Source organism: Patella vulgata, chromosome 9 (genome assembly GCF_932274485.2).
Source record: "Patella vulgata chromosome 9, xgPatVulg1.2, whole genome shotgun sequence".
NCBI classification, from domain to species: domain Eukaryota; kingdom Metazoa; phylum Mollusca; class Gastropoda; family Patellidae; genus Patella; species Patella vulgata.
Window position 1 is genome coordinate 4,862,156 of NC_065887.2, and position 11,956 is coordinate 4,874,111.

An 11,956-nucleotide genomic window follows, 5' to 3' on the forward strand; every position below is an offset into this window, starting at 1 on the left:
ATCGGGATTCGATCTCTAGCAGGGGTGGTATTGGGTGTTCTATTAGGAGAATATAAACAGCTTACTATTTAAATCAAACAAGGTGAACATTCCCTTTAACTCGGCTATAGATAGACTACCATCTTTATCTGCATCTGTCTTAGAGAAGATAAGACGACCAGCTTTATCAGTGGCACCTTGATGGTGATTTCCAACAGTGGCCTGGGTCCATGCAGCTAACCATTCAGCTTCTGGGACCTTACCATCCCCTTATAAAATATACAATTACACATGACTGTATCCTTAAATGAAGTAGAGGTATAATATTCATAATAACACAACGTTATGGATTTACTACTTCTTGGCTTATTACAAGCAACGTTTCAGTTTCAAGCACTGATCAACAATTAATCTGAATGAAGGAATAAAATGGGGTTTAACGTCCTACTGTTCTGCTCCGAACTGAAGGTTGAAAGTACAGAAACTCCTCTAATTAGGTATGGAATTGACCAGGATCTCTTATTGACATCATCACAGCCATCTAAATTATTCAAAGTCCCGTCCAAGGAACAAGTTTCAAGTCGAGCTTTGGTCTTTTTTTCAGCCTCGGTATGAGTGATCCCAATTTAAAGGTTAAGGAAGATATGGCAGACATTTTCTTATCTATTAAAAATCTTATTGTCATGTGGATGATAATTTGTCTTGCATGGTAAGAATTGTTGTTTCACCGTAAACCACAAGCGTGCAACAGAATGTTTAACTACCTTCCCAGGCACACGGCAATACCGTCCATAATATTTTCGACCAAAATGTGAGGTTCCCCCCTAAAGATATTAGAATGCAGCTTACCATTCGCGTCAACGTTGACAACAGCAACATCAAATTCAGCCTGACTAATGTTTTTATCCTGATTGGTGTCTATAGAATTAAATACGGTCATCCATATATGGTCAGCACTAAAAAATCAAATACAGCACAGTCAGTTTACAGCGAAGGACATCGAGAGAGAGAGAGAGAGAGAGAGAGAGAGGGGAGAGAGGGGGGAGAGAGAGAGAGAGAGAGGGGAGAGAGAGGGGGGAGAGAGAGAGAGAGGGGGGAGAGAGAGAGAGAGAGGGGGGGAGAGAGAGAGAGAGAGGGGGGAGAGAGAGAGAGAGAGAGAGAGAGGGGGGGAGAGAGAGAGAGAGAGGGGGGGGGGGGAGAGAGAGAGAGATGGGTTTAACTTAACGCAAACTATGTCATTTCGGGGCTATAATATGGCTCAGTTTTATTTCAGTAATTCGCCACGGAGATCCTGGAGAAAACTCACGAGGCTGGACAGTCTTCCCTACTTCTTGTCACGTGCAGGCGAGCTATTAATGAAAGGTTGATTACCTCCCTTTAGGTAAACGTGGTAAGTATTCACGCGATGGTCCCTTGAATAGCAGATCATATTTCTATCTGAAGACTGACGATTGACTACCCCCCCCCCCTCCTTCCCCTATTGACTTCAAATGAAACTACAGGTTATTTTACCGGATATCTCTGTTTCAGTCTCGGTTTGACCGAGAAATTGCACCAGGAGGCCCCTGTGTTCACTGCTCACATTGGCTTGGCTTGTAGGTAAAAGAACCCTTCACAGTTGGAATTCGATATAAGAGTAGGCCTTAGCATATGCCCGTCTTCATTAGCCCAATCGGTACAGAACAGTAGGACGTTATACCGCATTTCAGTTCGTTGCAATATAACCCGCTACATGATTACACGTGCGTTACTCTGTAGAACGTGCACTATAACCCTCTATACGATTACACGTGCTCTATGAGGTAGGTTTAATAACATACCTTAGTGCCACTGAGACGCAGACAGCCAATAGAAAAACTTTCAACATCCTGCGAGAAAAAAAAAGATGATAGTTTTGAAATTAAACAATAGTATCTCACTTGCTTGCTGTGGAACCTCTGCTTAACAGTTCCATATACATGTCCTTAACAACCGCAACATGTTTTCAATAATTAGAGAATGTACCTATCATTCGAAAAAACGTCATAGTCTTTGAGGCTTATAGCTCTTCGAGCCATACCCCTCCGCCTATCCCATTTGCCGCATCTGTTGGAAGGCTTAACCAGTGTGTTCTCAATATCGCATAGCAAATGTATAATAGCTGGATTGGATGTATCTGGATAGGACTAAAAACCGAGCTCCCATGTACACATTTGTGTGCACGTATGACCGTCTTTATTAGCCCGGTCTTCATTAGCAGTGGGTCGTTAAACCCCCATTTGCTTTCATCTCATTTCATCAATACAGACTATCCCTGGTACAAACATTCTTACCTGGTACTAGCATTCTTACCTGGTACTGACATTCTTACATTCTTACCTGGTACTGTCATTCTTACCTGGTATTCTGTAGGTTAGCTCTATAGTCAAATAACCTAGCAGATTAGAAGACTTATTTATATTTAAATCTTAAGTGAACTGTTGTGTACGTGTTAGTTCACATGTAACCGATAAGACTTGAAGATAATACTTGAAGATAAGATCTGAAGGTAAGGCAGACATAAATAAATGTGCCAGTCATTGAAATAATTTACATAAAGTTCATCCGGTGTGCTAAGGCCAGTTCTGTTTCAGTTAAAATCAAGTTTTTCGAAATTAAATAGTTAACAAGCACCACAGACATTAGAGACATTTTTTGCATTTTATTTATTACATAGTATTGTTCAAGGATGTTCAATCTGAAGTATGTGTGTGATGGCGCGTGTGTGTGCGCGGATTTGTGTGTGTGTGTGTGTATCGGTCTTAACGTCTATTTCCACCGAAGGTGATATCGCAGACAAAATCTGAAGTCCAAACCGTTTCGATTATATTTAACAAATTCATCCACAGGGTGTGAAGTTATATGGGGAAGTGTCATTTGAACGTTTTTAGAAATGTATAGTGACCAGTATAGTTAAAGGCAGCCATTATAGAATTATTCTGTTTTATTTAATATCTTATACTAAGGCAGTGATTCTCAAACTTTGTTTGTCAATGACACACCTTGGATCACATGGAAAAATAGCGGCACACCTGGCTAAATATTAATGAAAAATATTTGAATTTTGCAAAATAAAAACATGGCAAGTTATAAACGACATACAACCGTAGACACAGACTAGTCATACACACATAGAACGGCAAACTAAAAAAAGAAAAACACAGCTACGAACTTACTTTATTGCAGTGTTTCGAATTTCATCAGTCAAATAGCTGGCTTCTTTAGTGAGAAATTTTCTTAGTGTGCCGTTCAAAATTTCGCGCCACACTTAGGAAGATCTCGCGAAATACCAGCGTGCCGTGGCACACTGGTTGAGAATCAATGTACTAAGGTAACGTTAAGAAATGCACAGCATAAAGCACAAATCTTATTTTCGTCTTTATTTAAAGATACATTGTCCCGAAAGTATTTATCAGGTGGTTATTTCCAATAACAGTAAGACAAATTTGGTATATATGGAAAGTATAAACCCCCAATCTTGCTAGACAAATACTGGATTACCCGAAAAACACCCATGAGACAAGTACTGGGGAAAATGTCAGGGTATCACTAACTGGCAACCCGACTGTGGTCTGCCAGCTTATTGTGTGCTAGCTTGACTGAGGGAGCTGCTTTCATTTCTTGATCAAATGTTTTTGGAACATTGATGGGTATCAACGTACAAACGACTCGGCAATTAAACGGCGGAAAAAGTAGTTAACAATAAATAGCTGAGAATTTACTTAGGTCTCAATATGTATGATAATGGACAGTATTTAACACAAAATACATTCTGAAAAATGGACCCTCCCTCAATGAATTGAACTGACTGACATAGCGTCTAACAACGGTTTATTTACAGAATGCGGTGTCTCCCGACGAATACAGAGTTTTGAGAGGGATTTGGAGCAAGGATATGTTTTTAGTCCAAATATATCAGCAAAGAACACAAGAAAGCATCTGTAACAAATCAACCTGTCGGATGTGACGTCATATAGGGATCTATTCGTCACTGATAATAGTATACCGGGCAACATATACTGCAGTAGCTGACCTAATATACGCTAGAATTGTCTGTGGTAATATACCGGGCAACATAAACTGCAGTAGCTGATTGCATATACGTTGGAATTATCTGCGGTAATACGCACGCATCTAAACAGTAGGAAACATGAGGACTCGGAGAAAACTGGACAGGTGACTCCATTTCTTATCACGCACAAGCGGGGAATCGAAACCACACCACCTGACTCAATGAAAGAACTTCTGATATAATGTGCACGAGTTACACCATTCGACATGTGGTCCTATATTGCTCCCACCGAGTGTTAGGACACAGAATGTTATAATGGTAAATATGTAGTCAAGTAAACAGGGATACTATTCTAATATAATTCACCGAACAATAAATGATTTTACAACCACACCAATTTAAGAGATTGGTGAATATTTATTTTATCACTTCATAAAAGTTTTAATACCAACAGGAAACTGATGACGTATTATCCAGTTATTGGTCTGTGAGTCTGCAATATAGAAATACAATTTAAAAATACATTTCAGTACGTTTCATTATTCTGTTGATTGTTCTGGACTAATGAAGACGGGTATACAGTTTGCCCGGATTTCAGCTTTATGGCCTATATATCGAATTCCAACTGCCAAAGGGTCATTTTCCTGCGCGCCAACACGGGACCTCGGTTTTCGTCTTAAACAGATGAAACACGGAGTGGGGCGACCAACAAATACAATTTTTGTTCAAATACATGACAATACGTGTTTTAATCCTTGATTTGATGTGGTGGTCGCCAGAAGTTGTTCGGCAACTCAAACGACCAACCATTCGGACACTCAAACGCCCCATGTCTCGTAATATTCACCATATGTTTGGCGCAATATAGCCCGGTTGGAGCTGATGTGCCATAAAACCACATTTCATTTCACTCAAGCGCCCATTAACGAGGATAGACAAAGTTGTAATCCGGCGAAAATTTTATTGATTTCTAGTTGTTGAGGAAAGCGCATCCGACGGATAAATGGTCATCTATTTATGATGATGATGTTAATGACGATGATGACGATGACGATGAGCTGATGATGGTGAAGAGGATGATGTCGATGATGACGAAGATTAGTTATTATTAACTTACGTCTTGCCAAGCGTGAGCAAATTCAATTGAAGTTGATTTACCGTCACCTGCAAATTTAAATTCATAATAACAAGATACAAGAGAAAATACATTTCACTATAACCCCGGACGGGCTTCCATTCTGTACAATTGAGAGTATTGGAATTAGGTTTTGAAAATACCCAATATATTTCTAACGGAAGAAATACATTCACATCCTACTCCAAAGTTCCTAATTTCAGTATTTTTATTTTGCTATTTGATAACAAAAAAGAGAGAGAAAGACTGTGGGTACAGGGAGACTGGATTACAAACGAGAGAGAGAGAGAGAGAGAGAGAGAGAGAGAGAGAGTAGTAGTAGTTAGTATCAACTCACCGTTGGTATCGATAACAGAGTACATTCCCTTTAACTCAGCTATACTCAACACACCATCTTTATTTTTATCATTATAATCAAAGATGTTTTTACCAGCTTTATCTGTTACAGCTTGGTTGTGATTACCTGCAGTAATACCTTTCCATGCGGCCATCCATTCTGCTTCTGGTACCTTCCCATCACCTGATTATATACATTTATTACCCAATAACATATTATACAGTAGACATCGCTTGTGTGATAACTTTCATATTCTACTGAGCGACATATCCTAGGAGATATCTTTTTACATGAATTTACGTGTAAGAAAGGGTGATAAATAAAATCTTCTACTCGTCTTTTAAATAAAAAATTATCAACACTCGTCGATAAATTTATAAAGGCCTCGTTGTTGATGAAATTGTTTTGATATAAAAAAAGACGGAGTAGAAGATTCTCTACATATATTTCTTAAACATACATTATGCAAGAGCTAAATCTGCCTATTGCAGGTCTTTCTTTAGGCCTGAAATGTTATCTAAATTATTAAATAGACATTAATTAACTTATCCAGACAATAATCAACTCTCGATGCATCGCTAGACTGCGATGTGTATTAGATTAGGTTCCGATTTGCTGTTCGACTTCCATTTATAATTAAATCATGAAATGGACAATCGAGACTATGTTTTATTTTATACTACCGACTTTAGTAATGATGACCGAGGCTAGGCCAAAAATTCAATTGCTAAAATCTCGGTTCATTGTGGATCAATTTGACAAATTTTCAGCAAATTCCCTTTACTTTTCTAGTTTTTAACTATTATAGTGAGAACGGCCAGCTCTTTATCTAATCTCCCATAATGAATCTTTATTCAATGCTGTAATTAGAACGAAACGTTGGGGCTAAGGTTTATGTGTTACGCCGTACTGGATAGGTTGTTAACCAGTCATAATATGGGACAGGAATCACCAGTCAGTCCAGCAGTGTTGAACGGGATGAGGTCTAATCAAACGAAACACTGCGAGGAGTATATATATATATATATATATATATATATATATATTTATAAAGCCAACCATTGACTGAATTGTATTGTGTAGTCGTTGGTCCATTGTCAGGTAGATGTGTCATCTGATGTTCGAATCATTAAATCGTTATTGTAATACTCCCAGGGGTTTGTCTTTTTGGCATTGTTTGCGTATTGTTATGGTGTGGTTCCCCTGCATATAGTATTAATTCACTATTTCAATAATTCTATAGTGAGCAAGAAGTCTTCAGACGTGGGCGGAAGGGTGGGGACCTGGTGTAAGCTCAACTGATTTTCTGACATACTATTACGTATACATAAATCCAACATCACGATCATTTTAATTTTATTATTTTCACCTATATGCTATCAATGCATGTATATCTGGTATCATCAGAATGTAAGTCTTCCGGGTATCTGGTGGTGGGTGTGGATGTGAGGGCTGTGATCCCGGGGCTAGATTTGCTCTAAAGTGTACCACATGAAAATGGTACATCAGTGTACCTTACATCTTCAGGTAAAAACACATTGACAGACAGTTCTAGTGGTGGGGTACCCCGACAGAGTTATGTAATTGCCAGACCACAGCTAGGCTAGATTAGCTGAAATCAGCACTACCTACACCTTTCAGCTAGGCTGATCCCCACCCTCGTACCCGGACACCTGTTCTATCACTCAAAAGCACACGTGACTCTTAAGTCATCCCACTATTATCAAAGTGTATACTTATATGGCCTTACCATTAGTATCAACTCCTACTATGGCAACATCAAATTCAGCCTGGCTGATAGATTGATCCGTGTTTGTATCCAAGGCATTAAAACCTGCCAACCATACCTGCCCGGCACTGAAATATTTATAAATAAAAACCACTACAGAACTCGTCAGGTACAGTAATGTATAAGGAATATATAGCCAGATATAGCAGAATATAAGGAACATATAACCAGATATAGCTGAATATAAGGATTATATAAGCAGATATAGCAGAATATAAGGAATATATAAGCAGATATAGCAGAATATAAGGAATATATAACCAGATATAGCAGAATATAAGGAATATATAACCAGGTATAGCAGAATATAAGGAATATATAAGCAGATATAACAGAATATAAGGAATATATAAGCAGATATAGCAGAATATAAGGAATATATAGCCAGATATAGCAGAATATAAAGAATATAAATAATAAACCACTGCATAACTCATCGGATATAGCAAAAGAGATGGGCTATTAATAAAACAAAACACTGCAGCACTTGCCAGACATAGCAAAGAAAAAGAATATAAATAAAAACCAATACAGAACCTTCAGAATAGTTCTGAATCTATTTTTGATTTATTACTATGGCATTATTTAATCAAACACCCCCAATAACAATATTTATTCAATATTTAAATATTAAAAAGATACAATATTTAATTATGGGATCTGAAAACAAATCGGCGCTTATATAAATCCATTTCTCGTAAGAAATCATTTAACTAAAAATGAATACATATTTCAAAAAACTATACAAAGGTAGAAATGAAATGAAATGAAATGGGGTTTAAAGTCCTACTGTTCTGCTCCTATACTGGGCTAAAGAAGACGGGCATACGCCATACAGTGTACTATACTATGAGGGAAATTTTGCCCGGGCAGCGGCACTATCGCCTACGAAGTTAGATAGAAAGAAATTTCTACCCTCAATTAGTTAATCAAAAGGTTATATTGGATATGCATGTACGGCAAAGGTGGTATAGTTAGAGAAACCCCTTAAATGGTCTCTTGTCAAAGAAAGTTGTGTACACGGGATCTATAATTAAAAATCCCAGATAATAATTGAATCTGATTGGCTTACCAGAGTGAGACAAGAGAAATCAACGCTAAAACTTTCAACATTCTGTAAATAAAAAAATTGTACTCGGAACAAATAATGGTTATTTTTGTTTTAAACATTTATTAATAACGTTACTGTACACACATCATGAAACGAAATCACATCTCGTAATTTAAACTCAAATATCCACCAGACGTAATCGAATTTAATAATAATAATAATAATAATGTACATTTATATAGCGCTTAATCCATCCATTCGGGGTTGGCGGCTACACTAGGTCTGCCCCGAGTCTGAAATTTGGGGTATATGGGTAGCTCGGACCGGGGAGTAACATAGGCCAGGTGGTGTTAGTCTACCACTTCCGGTTTCGGAGTTATGACCCCCGAGCGAAGCCGGTCTGTTCGGGATTGGCGGCTACACTAGGTCTGCCCCGAGTCTGAAATTTGGAGTATAGGGGTAGCTCGGACCGGGGAATAACATAGGCCAGGTGGCGTTAGTCTACCACTTCCGGTTTCGGAGTTATGACCCCTGTCATATCACTGTAACCCAGGTATCATTTAATCTTGTGTATCTAGCACTAATTTCGTTCACATTTGTTTAATATCCAATCTTTGTTTAAAAAATTGTAAAAACTGTTTAACATCAAAATAAATCGTTTATTTTTTACTTGTGTCCAGTTTAAAGCTGACCATTCAATTTTGATAATGTGTGTCCAATTTACAAGTGTTTAATTTCTCAATTACTGTTAAAAAATAAACAACCCAATTGATTATCTATACTAATATTTGCGACTGTCGTTTGTCTGTCTGTCTGTTTGTCTGTCTGTTAGGGGTTGGCGGCTACACTAGGTCTGCCCCGAGTCTGAAATTTGGGGTATAGGGATAGCTCGGACTGGGGAGTAACATAGGCCAGGTGGCGTTAGTCTACCACTTCCGGTTTCGGAGTTATGACCCCCGAGCGAAGCCGGGCATTCTTCTAGTTGATGTATAGTGATGAATTTTTGAACAGTGGTCAGGAAATTAAATACTTGTAAATTAGACACTCGTTATCAAAATTATCAGTCAGCTTTAAACTGGTCACAAGTACAAATTAGATGATTTTTGGTGATTTTTAATAATTTTTACGAATTTACGAATTTCTAAACAGATTTGATATTAAACGAATGTTTCTTTCCTCAACATTTTAATTTGCATTGTGTTGTATATTCATGAATACATCCAGATAATCTAGAACTCTTAGACTTCTGTAAGTGTATTACGTGCTAAAATAAGTTGAACGTCGACACATCATAGGGTGTAAAATTAACACTGTTTTGAGAATGAGGGAACCATGTTGGCTATGTGGGTAAGACGCTGGCTCGCTAGCCAGGCGGTCGCGCGTTCGATCCCTGCATTGGCCGAGAAAGTTTCCCCTTGTCATTGATGCAGGTCAGAGGGCCTGACAAGTACAGCTGTTTAGTCATTTGGATGAGACGAAAACCCGAGGTCCCGTTTAAACATTGGTGTGCACGTGGCAGTTCGAATTCGATATAAGAGTAGGTCGTAGTGCCGCTGCCCGGGCAAAATTTCCCTCATATCACACTGTATGGCAGATGCCCGTCTTCGTTAGCTGAACAGTTGGAGGTAAAACCTCACTTCATTTCGTTTTGAGAATGTCTTTCCATTAATTAATCTTAAAATGCAATCATCCGTTATGAGTTGTGGTTATAATCTGGAATATTTTGATTACTTTCAAGTTACACGCAAACGCCGAGCTTCTTCTCTTTCAAAAAAAAAAGAAACCCCACCCAAAGTTGTGAGCACAAACAGTTTAGTAACACATGATTGATTACACGTGTTATTATTGGGGAAGGTGTAAAATGAACAGGTGTTATGATCAACAATGTTTTTTTTGTTTTTTTAAACAGACAGATAGCTAACAACTTGACATGAAAGAGACATGAAATGATAAGGAAATAGAATGGATCAGAATTCATGCTAAATTTTAAATCTCAATATACCCCTGATACACGTATATTAGTCAATTCCGATAATAAAAATGTATAAAACGTCGTTGATTTGTGTCGACTTCAGAACGCAAAATCAGCCAAATAATCCTGTTTTATGTATGGACATTAATGTTTTTTTGCGATCGAAGTTATTCATCTCGAATTATAAATCAACTTTCCTCATTTTTAAAGTATATCAAACTTACGCTACCAGTCTACAATTAGCCCCGCTTGAGAACAGACACTCTAGGTGACCAACAATTTAAGTCCTAAACCAAAGATTTTAGTTGAAAACACTAAGTATATTTCGAGAATGTTGAGAAGTATAAATTCTGCTTTCAGTTAAATACAATTGAAGAGGTTTAACTAGTCTTTTTGTGTAAAACAGATCTGAACCGGAGTAGGAATGCATTAAAAAAACCAGTATAATAATTGTACGATAAGGCGGCTATTTAGGGCAGAGATCTTAACCTCTCCCCCATAGTCTTAAACCTAACCTACAATCTCGCCAACAATCATGTGCGCTAACCTTATTTACATCTCGGCGACCATGACAAAAATTCATCTTTTATTAACAAATAGCTTTAGCCGTCCGATACAAATATCAAAAATATACAAGTGTAATAAATATGTCGTTCCAGATGTTTTAGGAAACGCGGAAACAGGAAAATGCCATTTCTAAGCAAGTAAAGGAAAAGAAGATAGCTTGCCAAAAAATGAAATGAAATGAAATAAAATAGAGTTTAACGTCCTACTGTTCTGCTCCTAACCTGAGCTAATGAAGACGGGCATACGTCATACAGTGTGCTATGAGGGAAATTTTGCCCGGGCAGCGGCACTATCGCCTACTCTTATATCGAATTCCAACTGCCAAGGGATCTTTTACGTGCACGCCAATGTGTACACGGGACCTCGGTTTTTCGTCCAATCCGAACGACTAGACAGCTTTCCTTGTCAGCCCCTCTGTCCTGCATCACTGACAAGGGAGAACCACGCCGGAAAATCTATGTGAACTTTCTCGGCCAATGCAGGGATCGAATAGCTTGCAGATAGATCTAGGTGTAACGTTTTACCTGCCTGCTGTTCCTGGTGAAGATTGATGATTAGAGAGACGATACAATAACGGCAACGTGGTTTTATAGTTACGATAAGATAAGACTGGTGCAACTCACGAATGATGAAATGGAGTTTAAAGTACTTCTGCCCCGATTAGTCTATAGCAGACAGACATACGCCACGCAGTGTGCTATGAACGCCCAGACAGTGGCGTTACGACCTACTCTTATATCAAATTCCAACTGACACGGGCGCTGTAACATGTACTTCAATGTGTACATGGGACCTCGGTTTAATGTGCCAGCCAAACTACTATGCAACTCACGATTAAATATGAAAAGAAAAATAGCGGTTTCCATGCAAGGTATGCTCACATTTTGCATGAGATGGACTGAGAACTGCAAAATTCGATAGCCCCCCCCCCCCAACACAGTCCCAATGGTTCACATTGAATTAGAAAAACTCTACTCTATTATACTTCGCCTGTCTAACCTCGTGGGTTTTCTCCGGGTCCTCTGGTTTCCTCCCTCTGCTAAAGACCCCTACGCGCAAGCGAATTATTGAACTAAAATTGAACCATATGTTAGTC

At 38.4% G+C, this 11,956-nt stretch overlaps 2 long non-coding RNA genes across 2 annotated transcripts; both read right to left on the reverse strand.

The window, feature by feature from the left end:
- Window positions 1-111: 111 nt before the first annotated feature.
- LOC126832200 (uncharacterized) lies at window positions 112-2,459 on the reverse strand. Its single transcript, XR_007684587.2, has 4 exons — window positions 2,357-2,459; window positions 1,800-1,847; window positions 829-935; window positions 112-248 (listed from the first exon to the last, which is right to left on the reverse strand). It is a non-coding gene; the product is annotated as an uncharacterized LOC126832200 (long non-coding RNA).
- A 1,953-nt stretch (window positions 2,460-4,412) lies between these two features.
- On the reverse strand, window positions 4,413-11,433 carry LOC126831779 (uncharacterized). Its single transcript, XR_007684323.2, has 6 exons — window positions 11,385-11,433; window positions 8,343-8,384; window positions 7,232-7,338; window positions 5,482-5,664; window positions 5,127-5,173; window positions 4,413-4,502 (listed from the first exon to the last, which is right to left on the reverse strand). It is a non-coding gene; the product is annotated as an uncharacterized LOC126831779 (long non-coding RNA).
- Between the last annotated feature and the right edge of the window lie 523 nt (window positions 11,434-11,956).